This window comes from Camelus bactrianus, chromosome 8, assembly GCF_048773025.1.
Source record: "Camelus bactrianus isolate YW-2024 breed Bactrian camel chromosome 8, ASM4877302v1, whole genome shotgun sequence".
Lineage (NCBI taxonomy): Eukaryota > Metazoa > Chordata > Mammalia > Artiodactyla > Camelidae > Camelus > Camelus bactrianus.
The window spans coordinates 81,860,314-81,879,200 of record NC_133546.1 but is presented as its reverse complement, the minus strand read 5'-3'; the positions used below and the strand labels follow the sequence as shown (position 1 = coordinate 81,879,200).

At 36.4% G+C, this 18,887-nt stretch overlaps 1 long non-coding RNA gene across 1 annotated transcript; it reads left to right on the top strand.

Annotated features, from left to right (window-relative positions):
• Positions 1–8,829: 8,829 nt before the first annotated feature.
• LOC141578493 (uncharacterized) lies at positions 8,830–11,719 on the top strand. The gene is made up of 2 exons (XR_012508878.1): positions 8,830–9,216; positions 11,041–11,719. It is a non-coding gene; the product is annotated as an uncharacterized LOC141578493 (long non-coding RNA).
• Positions 11,720–18,887: the final 7,168 nt, after the last annotated feature.

Here is an 18,887-nt window from a genome sequence, read left to right as displayed (position 1 = left end):
AGTAGCCTATAATGAAAAAGAATATGAAAATGAATAAATCTGTATGACTGAACTACTATGCTGTACACCAGAAACTGACACAACATTGTAAACTGACTCAACTTCAATTTAAAAAAAAAATGATACACAAAGAGAAGCACTCAAAAACACCACAGATAAGTCAAAATTAAGTTCTAAAACATTTTCAGGTAATCCACAAGAAGTCACGTAAAGCAAAACAGAGAAGTGAAAAGCAGAACAAACAGAAAAAGGACCAATCAATAACCACAATAAATCTAAGTGGTCTAAACACACCAGTTAAATAACAGTCAATTTAAAAAAAAAAATGACTGAGCTCTATGTTGTCTATAAGAAACACTTCAATTTAACAGTATACAAACATACTTGTTTTACTACACTTCAGTTTATTGAGTTTTACAAATTGAAGGTTAGTGGCAATTCAGAATCAAGCAAGTCTATCAGCATCACTTTTCCAACAGCATTTGCTCACTTTGTGTCTCTGTGTCACCATTTGGTAATTCTCACACCACTTCAAGCTGCTTTATTATTATTAATTTGTTTATGGAGATCTGTGATCAGAGATCTTTGATGTAACTACCATGACTCACTGAAGGCTCAGGTGATGGTTAGCATTTTTTAGCAATAAAATATTTTTAAATTAAGGTACATACATTGTTGTTTTAGACATAATGCTATTGCACACTTAACAGACTACAGCACAGTATACACATAACTTTCAAATGGACTGGGAAACCAAAATTTCATATGACTGGCTTTTTTTGTGATATTTGCTTTATTACAGTGGTCTGGAACCAAAACCACCACATCTCCAAGGTATGCCTATATGTAGGTTAAAACTAGACAGATGAAAAAAGATATTCCACATAAACATTAATCAAAGAAAGTATGAGTGGACACATTGCTATCAGAAAAAGTAAAATTTATAGCAAAGAAAATTACCACTAACAGAGAGGGATACTAAATAATGATCAAAAGTCAATCCATCAAGAAGACATAGCAATTCTAAATGTGCATGTACCAAAGAAGTGTGCTGCACGATACATGAAGCAAAAACCGAAAGGAGAAGTAGAAGAGTGCACAGTTACAGCTGCAGACTTCAATCCCTTCTCTCAGCAACTGATGGCACAAGTAGAGGGGAACTCAGCAAGGATACAGGACTCAACAATACTATCAACCTGCAGGGTCTAACCAACACGAAGAGAGTACTCCGCCCAGCAGGAGCAGAACGCACATTGTTTTCAAGTGCACAGGGGACCAAAGTAAACTTAATACTGATCATAATACAAACCTCAAAAATTTAAAAGAACTGAAACCATACAGACAATGCTTTCTGACTATAATGGAATTAAACCAGAAATCAGCAAGAGATGGGTAATGAGAAAATACCCCCAAACACTTGGAAACTAAACAACATGGTTCTAAATAATCTATGGATCAAAGAGGAAGGCTCAGGGAAACTAAAAACTATATGAACAGGATGAAAATAGAAAATACAAAATATTAAAATTTGTGGAACATAACTAAAGCAGTGCCAAAAGGAAAAATTTTAGAAAAGAGAAAAAGTCTCAAATCAATAATCTATGTTCTCACCTTAATAACCTAGAAGAAGATAAAAGTAAACCCAAAGCAAGCAAATGAAAGGAAATAAAAAGAGGAAATTAATGAAATGCAAAACAAAAAATAGAGAAAAATCAATGAATCAAGAAGACAATTCATCAAAAGTTAAAACTTTTGCTCAGCAAATGACCCTGGGAAGAAGGTGAAAAGGCAAGCTATGTGATAGGAGAAATTACACACATCTGACAAAGGACTCATATCTAGTATATACCAAGAATCCTCAAAATAACAAAATTAGAGAGATGGAAACAGATGAGTGGTTGTCAGAGGTCAGGAATGGTGGAGGGGAGGGGGAGTGTGTAATTATAAAGAAATAGCGTAGGAAAGATCTTTGCGATTATGAGACAGTTCTGTATCTTGACTGTAGTGGTGATTACAGAAATCCACACATGGGATGAAATAACGGAGAACTGCACTTACATTGTACCAATGTCAAACCTTTGGTTATGATGTTGTACTATAGTTGTGTAAGATGTAACCTTTGGAGGAAACAGAAAGAAGAGTAAATAGAACTTTCTAAACTCTCTTTACAACTCCCTGTGGCTCTAAAGTTGTTTCAAAATAAAATATTTTAAAGACAAAAAATAGTTTTAAATGATTTAAACAAATTAAAAATTAAAACACCTCAGTTAGCTGTAATGATGAATCAAAACTAATGAGATTAAACTCAATAAAGAACAATGTAAACATTTTGAAGATTTTTTTTTTTAAATAGAATGTGTGTAACCAGAAAAGACATGCTATTCTCCAAGTGCTAAAAAGTCATCTGAGGGCAATCTAAGGAAGATTATTAGGGACCATGTATCTAAGGAAGATTTCATCTAAAGATTTAGATATAAATTCTGGATCTTAAGAACACCTGCTACAGCAGTTGACAATAGTAATTTTTAAAATAAAAATATCCAATATGTTTCCCAAAATAATGTCATATATTTTACTAAACCTTTACAGAATAAATAATTCCTATCTTATATAAACTGTTTCAAAGAATAGAAAAAGAAAGCTAAAAAATTAATTTTACAAAGCCAGTAAAATTCTGATATACAAACTGGATTAAACTAGTACAAGAAAGGAAAATTATCTCACTTTTGAATATTGATACAAAAATGCCAAATATATGCAAATACAATTTAGCATGTACTTGATATTTCATAACCAATTAGGGTTTACCTCAAGAATGAAATAAAAGACTGTTCAATATTTGAAAATGTATCAATGTAACTCACCGTGTTAGGAGCTTAATTATAAAAGCTATATAATCATCTTTGCCGATATACAAAAAGCCTTAAATGTCAACATCTATTCATAATAAATTTTTTTTTAAAAAAACCTCTTGGTAAACTAGGAATGCAAAGGCACTGTATTAACCTGAAAAAGCATTTCTACAAAAACCTATAGTAATCACCAGTGAAACACTAAAATCATTATTTTTTAAGTCAGAAATACAAAAGTGCCTGCTACTCCCAAGTTCTAGCAAGTGCCCCAAGGCAAAAAAAAAAAAAAAAAAAGTATTGGCATGAAAAGAGACACGATAACCATTATCTGCAGTACATCTTGGATGATTTTAATAGATATTGTTCAAACAAAATTTACAGAGAGCACATAAAAAATAAGTACAGTAAAAAATGTCCAGCCTCATTAGTCATTAGGGAAATGAAAATAAAAATCACTATGAGATACAACTTCACACCTGCTAGGATGGCTAAAATGAAAAAAAAAAGGGCAATAACAACTTTTGGAAGGATGTGGAAAAGTTGGAACCTTCAGCTTTGCTGGTGTGAATATTAAATGGTGTACCCACTCTAAATAACAGCTTGATAGTTCCTCAAAATGTAAACAAAGAGTTATTCTGTGTGTAACAATTGCATTCCTAGGCATATATCCAAAAGAATAAAGACATATGTCTACACACACACTATACACGAATGTTTATAGTAACCAAAAGTGAAAACAACTCAAAAAGCTATCAGTTGATGAATGGGCAAAAGCAAAATTGAATACCTATATACAATAGAATTTTTTTTTACCAATTAAAAGGAATAGAGTACTGATATATACTACAATATAAATGAACCTTGAAAACATTATGATAATGAAAACAGCCTCCAATTGTAGGGGTCAGTTTATATGAAAACGACCAGAATGGCCTAATCTATTGAGACAGAAAATATGTTAGTCTTACCAGGAGCTGAGGGGGTGGGGTGCTAGAAATAACCACTAATAGCTATGGAATCCTATTATTCTAAAGTTTAATAGCTTTCATGACTGAATAATGTTGGGAATATACTAGGAACCACTAAATTGCACATTTATGGGGGTTAATTTTATCATATGAGAATTATATTTCAATAAAGTTGTTATTAAAAATAAATTATGTATGGAGTCCATAAAAATGAAAAATTAAGTTTATTAAAATAAAGCCATATATCACTTTGGCTAATGGAATCTTTATGAATTTTAAAAAATTAGAAATCTAGAAAGAATGATCAATATGTTTCTCTAAAGAAGAAACACTGAATTACAAAACACTGTAAGCTTGAAATATAATAACCCAAACTATGTATGCAAAATGAAAAAACAGATCATCAGTGAATTTGAATCCTACTTACATAGCAGCTATTATATGCCAGATACTTAATCTAAGTAATCCATACATATTGACATATTTGATCTTATAACAAACCAATGACAAGAGACTACTACAATCCTCCCATTTTAGAGTGGGGGATACTGAGAAGTCAAGTCATCTTCTTAGATTCACTTGGCCCCTAGTTAGCAGAGCTAGGCTCAGACACCAGTAGGTTTCCTCCAGAGGCCGGGCTTTAAGCCCCTACACACACTGCTGACCTTGTCAATCATGAACTGAAATAGGAATAAAGACAGGAAAGGAGAACAAAGAAGCAAGCAGAGAGAAAAATGCCCAAATCAAAGGAGGTCAAATATCCTGATAGGGCTGAAGACAAGAGGCTAGAAATACAGTGGAAATGAATGGGTAAAGGGGAGAAAAGTTGACAGATCTCCTGAGGTCAGGAAACAACAGCCTGTAAACTAGAGTCAAAAGTGGTGTCTTCACTGTCTCAGCAGCAGAGAATGAGGATGACCAGGAGGGGATGGTGCACCTGTCTTCTTAAGCTGTGATTTGCACATTTTCAGTATCTCTTAATATAGGTGTTATTTAAAGGTTTTTGTTCATATATTTGGTAATGATTAGGATGTACCCTCTAAGAATTGTTTATTATCTTTTCCAGTTTTTAAGTATTGAATTTACTATTTTTCATGTTTGTTCTTCAATTTTACTTTTAATGTATTCCTCATCTTTTAATTTTTGTGTAGAACATTTTTGATTGGGATTTTTTTCATTCTTTATGTCAACTTTATGATTAGAAAACCCTTTTTCATTCTAATTTAATACATTTCCCAATACATTTCACTCATTCCCTTATTGTTGTAACAATTCCATCAAACCTTTTAACATTTCCTTTCAAATTTATTTTAAGGAATTAAGTATCCATCTTTACTTCTTTTTCTAAACTTTAACTAATTGTGTCAGCATCATTTGTTTAAGAAAACTTTCCCTCATCTGTTATTTTTATCCCTGTATCTTTAAAATATTGTAGTATTCAGGGACTTAGCAATATCCACAAAGCATGGCTCCAAAAATCTTCTCTATTGTGTTTCTGAATTTACCTGTATTCACAACATGTGCATTTCTGTTAAAAATGGCTTCCCTCCAACTGATAGACACAGATTGATGGCAATCAAGGAAAAAAATTATTATGGGGCTGTTGAATCTAGGTCTCGAATGATGAAAATATTCTCTCCATCAAGAAAGTCAAAGAGAGGGTGAAGAGGAGGAGGGGCTGAAGAGAAAGGGAAACATCCTGTGTGTTCTGGCTTCCGTATTATTTAGCTCAAGAAGAATACATTCTTAATAACTATCAAACAAAATAAAATTTCTCAATGTCATATTATAGAAGATTATGCATATCATGTTTCTGCAGCTCCCAGGGGGAGCTTTTGTGGACTTACAGGAAAAGCCTCATGACCTGGACAATGGGAGAAGATCTGGGGCTTAGACCCTAACAAAGACATAACCGTGTAACACTACTGTGTGATAACACCCCCAACACCACCGTAGGCTATCATGAAAAACAGGGTTCCTGGGCGAGCACTTAGGCAGTAGAACAGAGATTCCAAACAGAAAGGCCAGAGCCATCCCTCCAGTTAACACCAAGACAGGTAGTGGACACATGGCCGGGTATCATAAGGAAGAGGTCAAACTTCTGCAGATACCAATTCAGGATGATTCAAGTTAAAAATATTTTGAAAAATCTCACAAGCCAAAAAGAATTCTCGATGACCTGAAGTGTAACAGTAAGATAACCAGTGTGTGTAAGATAGACAAGCACACAGGGATGCAAGTATGAGAAAGCTTTTTCACAAGCAGAACAGCTCAGGGGACCACATCAGAACAAAGATGAGCCCCTTTGCTGGATGAGAATAACTGGAAACGATCATCCAAACACAAAGTATACCTGATATTTGTAATTACATTTATATATTCTTTTATCCCAAACTGCATACATGTTTTTAAAGTCTATTTTCAAATAATCTTTTAATAATAACCCTTAAAACCTGAAATAAACAAGTTTTCCACCGTTTTCCTATATGGCTATCTAGAAAGCACAGCCCTTCGCTATCTGCTATAATCAAGATCCCTTCACTCAGTGAAGTGAAAATTATCCAAGAATATAACCTTGAGAATGTTTATTAAAGTATCTTAATTTGCTATCTGTGTCATTCTGCAACAGGAAATCCCTTTAATTTAGATATTGTCTCAATCAGAATATTGTGTGATCACTTCTAACTTATATATCTTTCCATGTTTTTTTCTCTTTCTTCTAAGTGGAAGCAGAATCTTCCAGACTCAACTTTACAATCACCATTCCAGACAGCATTTCTGAATAAGTCATATTTTAATATTGCCTCCCCACTTTGAATAAAGCATGGATCTTTTCACTACATTTAAAGTAAAACTCGATAAATATTTATTGATCACTTAAATATGTCAGGCACTGTGATTAAGAATTTAAATAAATAATTAAACTTCATCCTTTAAACTATCTTTTTAAAATTCACTACTATTAGCCCCATGTTATATACAAGAAAACTGAAATATACTTATGTTAAATTAAGTTTGGGGGTCATCGACCGCTATGGGCTGAATGTGTGCCCCACCCCACAGTTCATCTGTTGAAATCCTGGTGCCTGTGGGAGGTGATTAGGTTGTGAGGGTGAAGCCCCCAGGAATGGGTCAGTGCCCTTAGAAAAGAGACCCCACAGAGATCTCTCTCCCATTCCATCATTTGAGAACACAGGAGAATACTGGCTATGAGCCATAAGGTGAGGCCCTCACCCAGGACATTAACGTGCTCATACCTTGATCTTGGACTTAGCCTCAGATCTGTGAGAAAGACATTTTTGTTGTTTATGTCACTAATGTGGTAGGATTTTGTCACAGCAGCCTAGCAGAATAAGACATAAGTCAAAGCAATGGTCTAAGATTGGCATCCAACCAGTCAGACTCTAGAACTGACCTGCTCTTCTGATATCACAATTACTAACCCATCTTCCTCTTTCCCAATTCTCCACTAATTTAGCGAAACACCAAAATCATCTGTTGAGTTTTTCTTTAACACAGATACATCAGTTCTACTCTTTACCTCCATCCTGATTCAGCATTTCTGATCTTTTACTCTTTGATTTTCTCAGCATTCTCCCAATCTTAAACAGATGAAGTCAAATGTGTGATTGTGATGTTTAGTCACCAGGGAGAGCTATGGCCTTAGAACCGACACTTCTTATATTCAGGGACAAAATCTTGACTTATTCAGAACCCTTATTACGTCTCTATAGTCTTGCTGCTAATAGACACTCCATAAATATTTTCTCAGTGATTAAATCTTTATAGGCCTCAACACTATTAAACAGTTGCCTCAGGGTGCTAATATCTGGAAAGTCAATAGGAAATACCTAAAATAATGTATTATACTGAGTTGATTGCTAATTTTATTTTCAAGACAGCACAGAAGGGAACTGGTGGGGGGGAGAAAATTTGTAGTACATTTCTAAAATTTTGAAAATTGTATGGCTAGTGCTAATTGACTGTAATATATTGTGTGAGAATAATAATCACAAGGTTTGACAACCTGTAGGTGATGAGCACTTTTCAGTCAGAATGTACAAGGCAGTGAACATCAGGTGTGATTACACCGGACTCCAGCAGCTGAATTTCAGACCTGTATTTAACCCTAGGCGTTTGTTACGATGTAAAAGATAAATTCTGTCTGTTACAATGTGGTCAATTGTAAATTTAAGTTTATTTTCCCATTTCATATTAGTTTGTACTCACGGTTCTAAATTACATGGTCTCCACATATTAGTACACTTTAAATGCAGTTTTCTATGTAACATGCATTGCTTTCATATACAGTGACATTAAAGTCGTTTCCTTTCTAAGTTTGATTATGTCAGTATGCTTTTTACTTTGTAATATTGTGAAAACTATTTTCCTAGCTTTTAATGTGCGCAAAATATATGTTTATAAAATAGCAATAAAAGTAATTTAGGCAAGCTTCTAATTATTGAAGGTCACAGAAATACTATTATCTAAAAATTTATGTGATTTTCTAAAAATTATGGCAATTTCTTACTGGCCTATTTACTTAGATATTTAATCTTTCATCAATAAATAGCACAGTGAAATATAAATTAAATATATAAATTGAATTTGATAGATACATTACTCTTAACAACTTTCTTTCCTAAAGTAAAAAAAATTTCATGTATCAATTCAAAGAAACACAGCAGAAAACGAAATGTACAAGAATTAAAATTCTTATTTCAAATTGGTAGCAAACAAAAAGTGAAGCAAATGCGTTATCTGGTAGAAAAGCTATCACCAGGCGGCGCAGCTGAGCCCCAAGCCAGGAGTGGCCGCGCGCTCCCGCTCGCGCGCGCCGCGCTGGGTGACTGGGAGCCGGACCGCTGCCCTTCGCGCCTGGGCTGGCCGCCGTGGGGCGCCAGCTACCGGCTGGGGTGGGGGCTGGTTTTCTCGCAGGCCATCGGGGAAGGCCGCTGGAGAGAGGGGAGGGAGGACAGGGGGTGGGAGCGGCGGGAGGACAGCCGGAGAGCAGGGCGAGGAGGCGGTAAGGGGAGGGGAGGGGCCGCGCGGAGCTGGGTCCAGGCCGGGGGGTGCTGGCAGGGTTGGGACCGAGAGAGAAAGTAACTCCAGGACGAGACCGGAGCGCCCCGCGCCGCGGGCACAGGCGGCGTGGCTGCGCCCGAGCCTGTGCCGCCGCTCCCGATCCAACGTAAGCTCGGCGCGGGCGCCAACGTTCAGCGATGCGCACCCCTGTCCCTAACGTGGCTGCGACGCCCAGAAAGTCGCCCAGCCGGGATTCGGACATGGGCAGGGGCGGCGGGACACGCGGAGGGGGGACATCCAGCGTCAAGGCCTGGTGTGGAAGAGGGGACTGCCCGCGTGGCCAGCCCTGGCCCCGGGTAGAACCTCTCCAGGTAGGTTGGGGGTCAGGTCCTGGCACGCAGGCCTCAGTGCAGGGCCGGCGAGTATCCGGGGTCAGAGACTGGCTCCCGGAGCTGGGACTTTGGGCTGACTGGGCCCAGCTTGGTGTCCAAGTCAGAGAGAGAAAAGGTCTCCAGCGGGACAGATGTGCGTCCTCTGCCCCCCAACCGCGAGTCCGAATTGGAGCGGGAGGGGCTGGAGCGCTGCTGGTCGTGCCAAGCGCGCGGGATCTAGAGCCCCAGGGGGGCACCTGGGAGACGTGATCGCCCCTCGGGAACCCCGCTGCCCGCGGGCATCCCCGGATCTGGACCGCGCACCGCATACACTCGCAAACAGCCCCCTCCCCCGGAACTGGAGCGTGCTTCCCTCCCTCGTCCCCAACCCCTGACTGCAGAAAGATAAGCTTCAAATTTTCACTCCGTGTCTCATATGTGCCTGAAGGTATTTAACTGCACGAGTGAATAACAGCATTAGTTTCAATTTCTTTTTAATCCCTGCAACAATAAACTTTGAGAACAACAACAAAAGAAAACTAAAACCAAAAGTATGAAAATTCTATGTGAAAATATTATTTGATGGTACATGTAATTAGTTAGATTAATTTTATTTCACTTAAGGAAACAATACTGTAAAAAATTTCTATTAACATGCATAATGAAAATACGTAAAAATATCAGTCACTTTTAAAGAACTATTATTCAAAGTGTTTTACATATGCGGAGTCAGACTTGCCATGAAGCTGATGGAATTTGTTTCCGAGCACCTCATTTGTACAAACCGTTCCAGGGACCTGAAAACAGTCCTAGAATGTGTTTATATGGTCAGTTATTTTTGTTACATTTAGAAATATATTTATAATTGTGATTTTTTTCTTATTGTAATTAATATTTTATTTTGTGACTGATAGTTATTTATAATTTGTCTTCTATTTCTTAAATAGAGCCGCTTCAAAATGGAGGGGCTTTAAAAGTTAAAGGGTCATATAGCCTTGAGCTGTATTAGTTAGCTATATGAATCGACTGCATTAATTTGTTTAATTAATATGACAATATGCTTTACACACAAAGAAACAGGACAGGAAAATTAAGGAACTTCTATATGAAGGCTGTTAAGTTAATGATATAATATTCAAAACAAGGCCTTCTGGCTCTTGAATCCCTGTTCTGAAAGTCCACACTTATAGACATAGATATTAACACAGATGGAACTCCAGACTCTGTCATACATGTATGAGGTATGGCTTAATTTATGTAAAATTCCAAACAGGCAAAAATAAATGGCATGTTATACAGATATATACATTTACAGTAAAAATACAAAGACTAGCAAAGAACTGGTTAACATAGGACTCATGGTAGGAGTTACCTCTAGAGAAAAAGGAGAATTTAGTGGGGAGGAGCCTCCAAGGGCTTCAAGTGTCTTTGCCATTGTATATTTTTAAATGATTATTAATTCTACATTTATCAGAGTATTATTTTACTTTAAGTCGTATGTAGCTTATAGATACCCTCATGTGTGCAATACGTATAAAAAATTCAATAAAAATTGTCACATATTTCAAAGTACATAGGTTCCCCTAAGTATACATAGAAAATCCCACATCTCTTTCTTATTGCTTTAAATAGACAGGAACTGTATTTTTTAATTTAATGGAATAAAAATAAAACATTTAGATTTTAAGCTATATTTTGGCATATTTCAAAGGAGAACACAACTTTATTTTGGTTTCATCATGAAATATTAATAACATAATAACCAAAAATACCTGGAATCTTGGTAACCATGAATAATTAGTGATTTAATCACATGTATTACAGAGACCTGATTCCATCTAAGGATAGACACATGGAAAGAGTGTCATACTTATCAAACCATAAGAAGAAGCTGGGAAATCTGCAAAATCACACTGCTGCTGATCCCATCAGAGTGCTGACTTTGAACGGCTACCATCAGGGTAAAATTTGAGGAACGCTGGCATGAGCCTCCAGACAGACAAGACACTGGCAATCCCTCACCTGTCCCAGAGCACTGGAAGTGTTAGGTAGTTAGATAAGTGGGGGTACCAGGCAGACAGGTGGAGGAGAGAGAGGATGGTCTGGATGATGGTGGCATGCCTGCCTCCAGCATAAAGGGGATTTACTTCTTTTAAGTGAGTGCCAGCAAGAAACCAGTTAGAACTAAAAGGCTGGAACTTCATGGTAGTGACAAGGACCTAACCGGACATGACCCAGTTCTCATTGTAATATAATTAGCATTGAGGTTCTGGCCCCTCCATGGGTTTTTCTGTGTTTATCATGGATAAGGGCATTCACAAAAGGGGACAAACATGACTGAGCACTCCAGGGGCAAGAGCCATCAATCAATCAAAAGACCACCTCTAAGTGAGGGTACAAGAGGAAGGAGCAAAGACCATTGCTGTCTGCACTTGGATCAGCCTGCCTCCTGTTCTTGGAGGGGTACTTCACCTTTCCTAATAAAATCTTTCACTGCACAATGCTTTCATCTCCCTTGTGAATTCTTATCTTTTGAGTAAGTCAAGAACTGGGGCCTTTTCCTTCCCCCTTTTAGGGTAACAGAGGGAGACAAGGTGGCTATGCAAACAGATACAAAAGTATCAACTAACTCCTTAATGAACTGCTCAAAGCTGAGCACTCCCAGTTGGGAGAGTATGGAGTCCTGGGAGCACAGATGGTCACAGCCCCTTCTCCATGGACCTCACTGTTTGCTTGTGAAAAAGCCTGGGGGCAGGAAAGAGTGGAGAAAGCCTCCCACATTTGGTGTGTTCCTGTTGCCCTGGGATGGCACTGCTGAGGGAGAAAACAATTCTTACCTGGATGCTTTCCCCAGTGGAATAATGTCTTAAGATGCTGAAAATAAAGGGCAGTAAATCCTGTCACTTTCAGGGGGTGGAAAACTCAGAGTTTGGTTAATGGAGACAGGCAGACATCCTCCTAGTTTCAGAAAATTAAAGATTTCTTTTTACCATGGAGGACAGGGCAGGATCACCAAGGAAACTTGGCTCAGAGACACGTGAGCTACCTAAGACTGATGCTAAATGAGGAAAATGTGGAAAGCCTCTTTGTTCCTCACCACCTGGAGTAACCAAGACCAAGAAACAAGCAACAGCAGACCAACCCCCAGCAGAGGGATAAGAGCACACAGGGACCAAGATGCAGGGTCACAGGGAACATCTACAACTGAAGGTGGACCAAGCACATTCCAGAATAAAACTCAGATAGTCTATCAGTCTAGCTCCCGCCCTAACCACAAGGTGACACTGAAGGAACCTGAGGTTGGCCATGCATGGCAGGTAATTGAAACTACCAGCAAAACAGAAACACAGCTCAGCTCCTCAATGAAAGCCTAGCAGGAAAAGAGGCGTGCCTATTTCCAGCCTTAAACATTATTTACTTAGGCTTCTGACCCCCTACATGGAATATGTAGATTTCAACTAAAAGTTATGAGACCTATGAAATGGAAAGAAAAAAGAATCCACTGTTGAAAGATAAATCAAATAACAGAATGAAAATCAGACAGGGAATATAAAATCACTATGATTAATACATCACACGCTCCAGTGAAAAGACTTGAAGACATTCATGAATAGATGGGTCATTTCAGCAGAGAAATGGAAACAATAAGAAAATGTCAAAGAGCAGGCTAGGAATAAATTTAAACACATGCCCAGCAAAGGGAATGAAGAATGTCTTTGACAGGCTCATCAGTAGGCCTGACATATTCAAGGAAAGCCTTGGTGGACTTGAATATATGTCAACAGACATTACTCAAATGAAAACAGAAGAGGAAATTTTTGGAAAATTTTAATAATTTAAATTTAAAAGAACAGAGTATCCAAGAGATGTAGGCCAATCAGTCTGAAATATATTTAATTGAAGTCCCAGAAGGAAAAAGAAAGTAAAAGAATGAGGGAAAAAATTGCAAAATGAATGGTCAAGAATTTTCAACAAATAATGAATTAAAAAACAACCTAGAAATAAATTCATACTGCTAAAGGCCAAAGATGAAGGGAAGCATTAAACTCTGTCAGAGAAAATTACATGATCATCTTTAGGAAATGGGGTGTCTCCCAGGTGTTTGAGACCAGGTGGAACCAGAATAAATTTATCAACATGCCTAAAAAAATGATGTATAATTTAGAGGAGTGAATGATCCGCCAAAGGGTTAAGAGAAATCAGAGAAGGGAGGTAACAAGGTCAGTAATCCCGTGTAAAGTATGCTTTTCCTGGCTAGAAGTTGGATCACCCAGTCATATATAGTGTACAAATCAATGAATCAATTAATTAACTGTATGAACATATATAAATAACTAATAAAGACAATTTAAAATTATATTCTGATGCTATTATATATTCAAATGATAAAACAAAATATGTCTCGGTATTTGTACTCAAATAATATACATTTCTGATTTTTTTTTAATATAAGTATATTCAGTTTACAATGTATCAATTTCTGGTGTACAGCATAATATTTCAATCAGACATATACATACATATATCCCTTTTCATATTCTTTATTACAGGTCACTGAAAAATATTGAACATAGTTCCCTGTGCTAAAGAGTATAAGCTTGTTGTTTATCTATCTTATACATAGTAGTGTCAGCAAATCTCAAACTCCCAATTTATTCCTTCCCACTCCCTTTTGATTTGCTTTTCAATAACATTTGCTTCTTTCTTTCAATGTAATTTCAATAATTACCTTTCCAATATCTCAGTTTGATTTTAATATTCTACTAAGTTGAGCTTAATATTCATTGACAGATATTTTAAATTTCATAGATTCAACAGACAAATAATACTATGCAAAATGCACCCAACTTTACTACTGTGAATCATGTCTTGAATCAGAAGAGCTCTGGGACCCTGAAGAAAGCAAGCACATCAGTCAAGCACTAATCCAGAGGCAGGAACCATGTGGTACCTTGAATGTGGACATTTTAATTAAAAGTATTAACTATAACAGGGAAACATCTACTAGAATGTAAAGGGTCCTATAGAAAATCTAGAAATAACAGATAAAATAACAACCAGATCTCCTAGAGATAAGATCATGAACCACAGGGAGAGACTCATTTCCTGAAGTGTGGAGAACACCCAGACCTCTTTTTAGAGGGTGTGTATATCTATGGCTCATGAGAGAGTGGAGAAGTTCACCGAGGCCACAAGCCTCCCAGGGAGTACAGGAAGAAATTTTTAATAGGAGGTACCCTGCTGGAAAATCCCCACTAAGAAGCCACTGTGGAGTTGGTGGAGAAATCTACCCCCCAGGAATATCCTGAGCTGCTTATAAGTCATGTACTTCTGGAGTCAAGGGACTGGAGGAGCTATGCCCTCTGCTGAGCTTGGAAGTTGACATGGTGCAGGAGCCTGCCTAGGAAAACACAGCAGACTTGGAAGAGAAACCCCTTTCTTACTCTAGTGTCTCTCTGGTACTCTCTACTAACAAAGCATGCCATCTGCCACAGGAGAAACATCTACAGGGTCCAAATATATTATTTCAGAGCAGTCATTTAAGGGTGGTTTGCAGCAGAGAGGCAATGCACTGATAACAAGTATATTACAGTTTAATGTCTCTCAAGAAAAATGCATCTGGAAAAAAAAAACATGGTCAGCTATCTGGTCTAGTTTGAACCACAAATTTTGCACTACACGCACTTGCTATTCTAAGTATTTGCCAATAATAAGGGGAAAGAAAGAGACAACACAGAGAAAACATTCAAAAGCATCCCAGAGCTGGTTATGTCAGTGTTTTCAATTTGTGAAATCTCATCAAGCTTTAAAGTTAAGTTTTATGCACTTGTCTTATCATTTATATATTTCAATAAAGACTTTTAGAGTAAAGCATATATGTGGCAAAGTTTAGTTTTTGATTATGTAGCACTCCATAGAATTCATGTATTTAGCTCTATTGGCACATGGATTTCTTTATATTTCAATTGCCAATTCAACTGCAAGGACTCTGAATTGAACATAACGGTATTTCCAGGCTCTCAATAAAGATTTTTTTTTTAAATTGAAGTATGAGTGTATTTTGGAAGGAAAGACTTGTCAATCATGCAAAATATGTGTTTTCTTTGACTTCTTAGAGGTTCCTAGTTTGCCTCTAACTGAAAGTTATAGTCATTATAAATGCCATCAGGAAGCTAGTAATTATTGTATGGTAATTATTTTATAGTAAAAAACCAAATGACCCTCATTTCATTCACTAAGTTCTTTTATTTTAAACTGAAGTATTTTTGACTTACAATATATTAGTTCTGGTGTACAGCATGGAAATTTTATATTTTTATACATTATACTGCATACAAAGCTATTATAAAATAGTGACTATTTTCCTTGTGCTATCCATTAGGTCTTTTTGTATCTTGTTTTATGCATAGTAGCTTGTATTCCATAATCCTCTATAATAGCTTTGCCCCACCCCACACCCCTCTCTCCTGACAACCAACAGTCCATTCTCTGTATCTGTGAGTCTGTTTCTGCTTTGCTATATCTGTTCTAATTATTATTTATTATTATTATTATTATTAATTATTATTATTAGTAGTAGTAGTAGTAGTAGTAGTAGTACTACTACTACTACTACTACTGTCTTCACCCTTCAATGGAGAATCAGTCCCTGTCTTAGAAGACAGGTCTTCAACAGTGTTATTAACAAGTGAATCACCTTTTGTGGTAGGCTAATTTCATTCATGGTCTCATTAATTCTTTTCTAAATCCTGTTATTTACTTTGTAATTTTCTGCTCTTCCCTTTGACAATGGACTTTTCTACGTTGCAAGCTCTGGTCAAAGCAATGTTAACAATTGTGATATAAGCTGAAAATTAATTGAAGATAGAAGAGTGCACTTTTGATTGTCCTGTTCATGACATGACCTACTCTCTCTTGAATCCTCACCATCAACCTGAGAATGAGCTGAGACTAGCTTCCTGGCAGCTAAGAGACCCCATCAAGCTGGGTTAAGTCACCCCAGCTGAAGCCAGCCAAGTCTGGTCAGTTCACTACTGACTGATAAGTTTATTATACAGGAGAAAGAACCTTCAGCAATGTCAGTCCAACTCAATTCAGATTAGCAAGACCTCCAAACTGAGTCAAAACCTTGCAAAAAATAACAGGTAGATGTGATTTTAAGTCACTATATTTTGATATGTCATGGGAAAATATCTACATAGCAAAACTTTTCACTTCTGGCAGAAGTTTTCTCTCTCACTCAATGTTTTAAAATTTAAAAACAATGTTTTTGTTCCTTAGGAAATATTATTCATAGCACTCCTCTCGAGTTTTATGCATTGACAAGGAATTAAGAACCAGAAAAAGCACTGATATTCTTATATGAGATGGTCATGTGAATTTATTATAGTTCAAAAACATTTTTCTTCATCCCAGCAAGAGAAATTGTGAATCTAAATTTCACTATAACTAAGATACAAAATATTACATGCTATGAACTTGTAGGGTTCCTTGGGAAGAGTTAAAAGTTTAAAGTTAAAATCTACAAGTGTTGAGTCCACCAAATGAGAGAATTGATTAGAAACTAAGAATGGTTTTTATTAATTATTTTTGGATCTAGAGATTATCATATTATCTGAAGTCAGAGAAAATCAAATATCATATTACTTACATGCTGAATCTAAAAATGATACAAATGGACATATTTACAAAACTAAACCAGACTTACAGACATAGAAAACAAACTATGGTTACAAAAGGGGAAAAGGCAGTGGAGGGATAAATTAGGAGTCTGGGATCAACAGACGCACAAGGTATAGCACAGGGAACTATATTCAATCTCTTGTAATAACCAATAATGGGAAGGAGTCTGAAAAATAATATATATATACTAAATCACTATGCTGTACAGCTGAAATTAACACAACATTGTAAATCAACTATACTTTAATTTAAAAAAATAAAATAAAGCCAACAACCTCTTGGTGCTGGTCATTGGCAAAACAAAAACAAGCAAACAAAAATAAAACCAAAAAGACAATACTGGTGATCTGATTCCCTCATTAACAGATGTTGCATGAGTTAAGTGAATTTCTTTTCAAAATTATTTAGAAATATTTTACAATAAAAAAGTGATAATTGAATAAGTGTAGGCTTAATCATTGTTACACCAAGTGTGTGTGAACCCATAGGTTATTAAAAAAACAGGGCAAATTTAATGACTGACAATCAGGCAATTATGAGAACAGCTGCCAAAACCAAACTGTCCTAAGTCCTGAATCATTGTGAAAACTCAGGGAAAGAACCTGTGACTTGACGAATAGCCAATAAATATAATTTATGTGAGAAATGTATTACTATATTTTATGAAAATTTGTATGTGTGTCACTTGATGATGCCATGTGTTGGGCTCAGCTGTGATTCATGAGTCAAGAGAGAATGGGGAGCGTTGCTCTGCTAATTGCACACACCACAGCTAAAACATACATTATATTCCAAAACAATGACTCTTTTTTTTTTTTATTACTTTTAAACTGTCTGTCTGTTTTGGAGACAAGAATAAACAAGAATTTTAAAAATGAAGAGCACTAAATACATTCTGTAATACTATATTTTTGAGAAATGTTTATTGAGCACCTCATCTTTACCAGCTACTATGAGTCAAAGGCAAAGACTGCCTAACTCTCCTTTCAGAAGTTGAATGGGAAGAAATAGTTTCCTTTTAACTAATCACAAAGAAAAAGATATAATTGATGTTGAGGACCTGAAAAAAGCCATCTGATTCTTATTCTACTTCTAATCTTAAATAATTTCAACTCTCCAATTTTATGTTTGCTTATATAGCTAAGAAGATACTTACAGTATTCTTGGATGATGATTATTTATCATCTCTAAATGTTTTATCTTTTGACCTATCCTTTCGCTTCTTTGAGCTACATTGGATGATATTATCTACCCACATGTGTGCAATAATTTTCCCATGAAAATTAAGCTTCTTAGAGAAAATCTATTGTTGCTTGGGTTAACTTTACAGCCCTTCAGATCCAATTATTTATTTAGGCCATTAAGTGTTTGAAAAATGAAGACTTAGATTTGAAACCCAATTTGGTCACTGACTGGTTTCAAGAAATTGGAGAAAATTATTTCCTTTCTCTCTGTTTTGATTTCCATATGTACAAAATTGGAATTAAAGCATTTGCTCACTTTATCTCACAGATAGGTGTAAGGAGAACATGAAATGCAGTTTCAGAAAGAACTTAGTAAATTACAATGAAACGTGAAGCATATTCTCTTAATGATAAGGAATTAAATGTTCATAAATTGACATATTTGATTTCTCATGCACTGGAGATTTCTAAATGGGAGTAAACCTGTTAGGGTTGTAAGGATGAAAGTTTTATAATTACTTCTAGCCATTCATTCCAATATCACATCCCTGTATTATTTGTGAGGTTGGTAAATTTAAGATGTTCTAGTTTCCCTTATAAGTGAAGCTGCATATTCTTGCTTTCTCAGGGAAGGACTACTTTTCTAAGGGTCTCTTTCATTTTGGCTGTGAGGGATCAGACAGCTTCATTGTTCAGATGATAGCTTCACATTCAGATAAAAATAGGAAGGAAAAGAATAACTGGAAATCAAGCTATTTTCACAATTTGGAAAATTTAGACACATTTCTAAAATCATGAAAAATC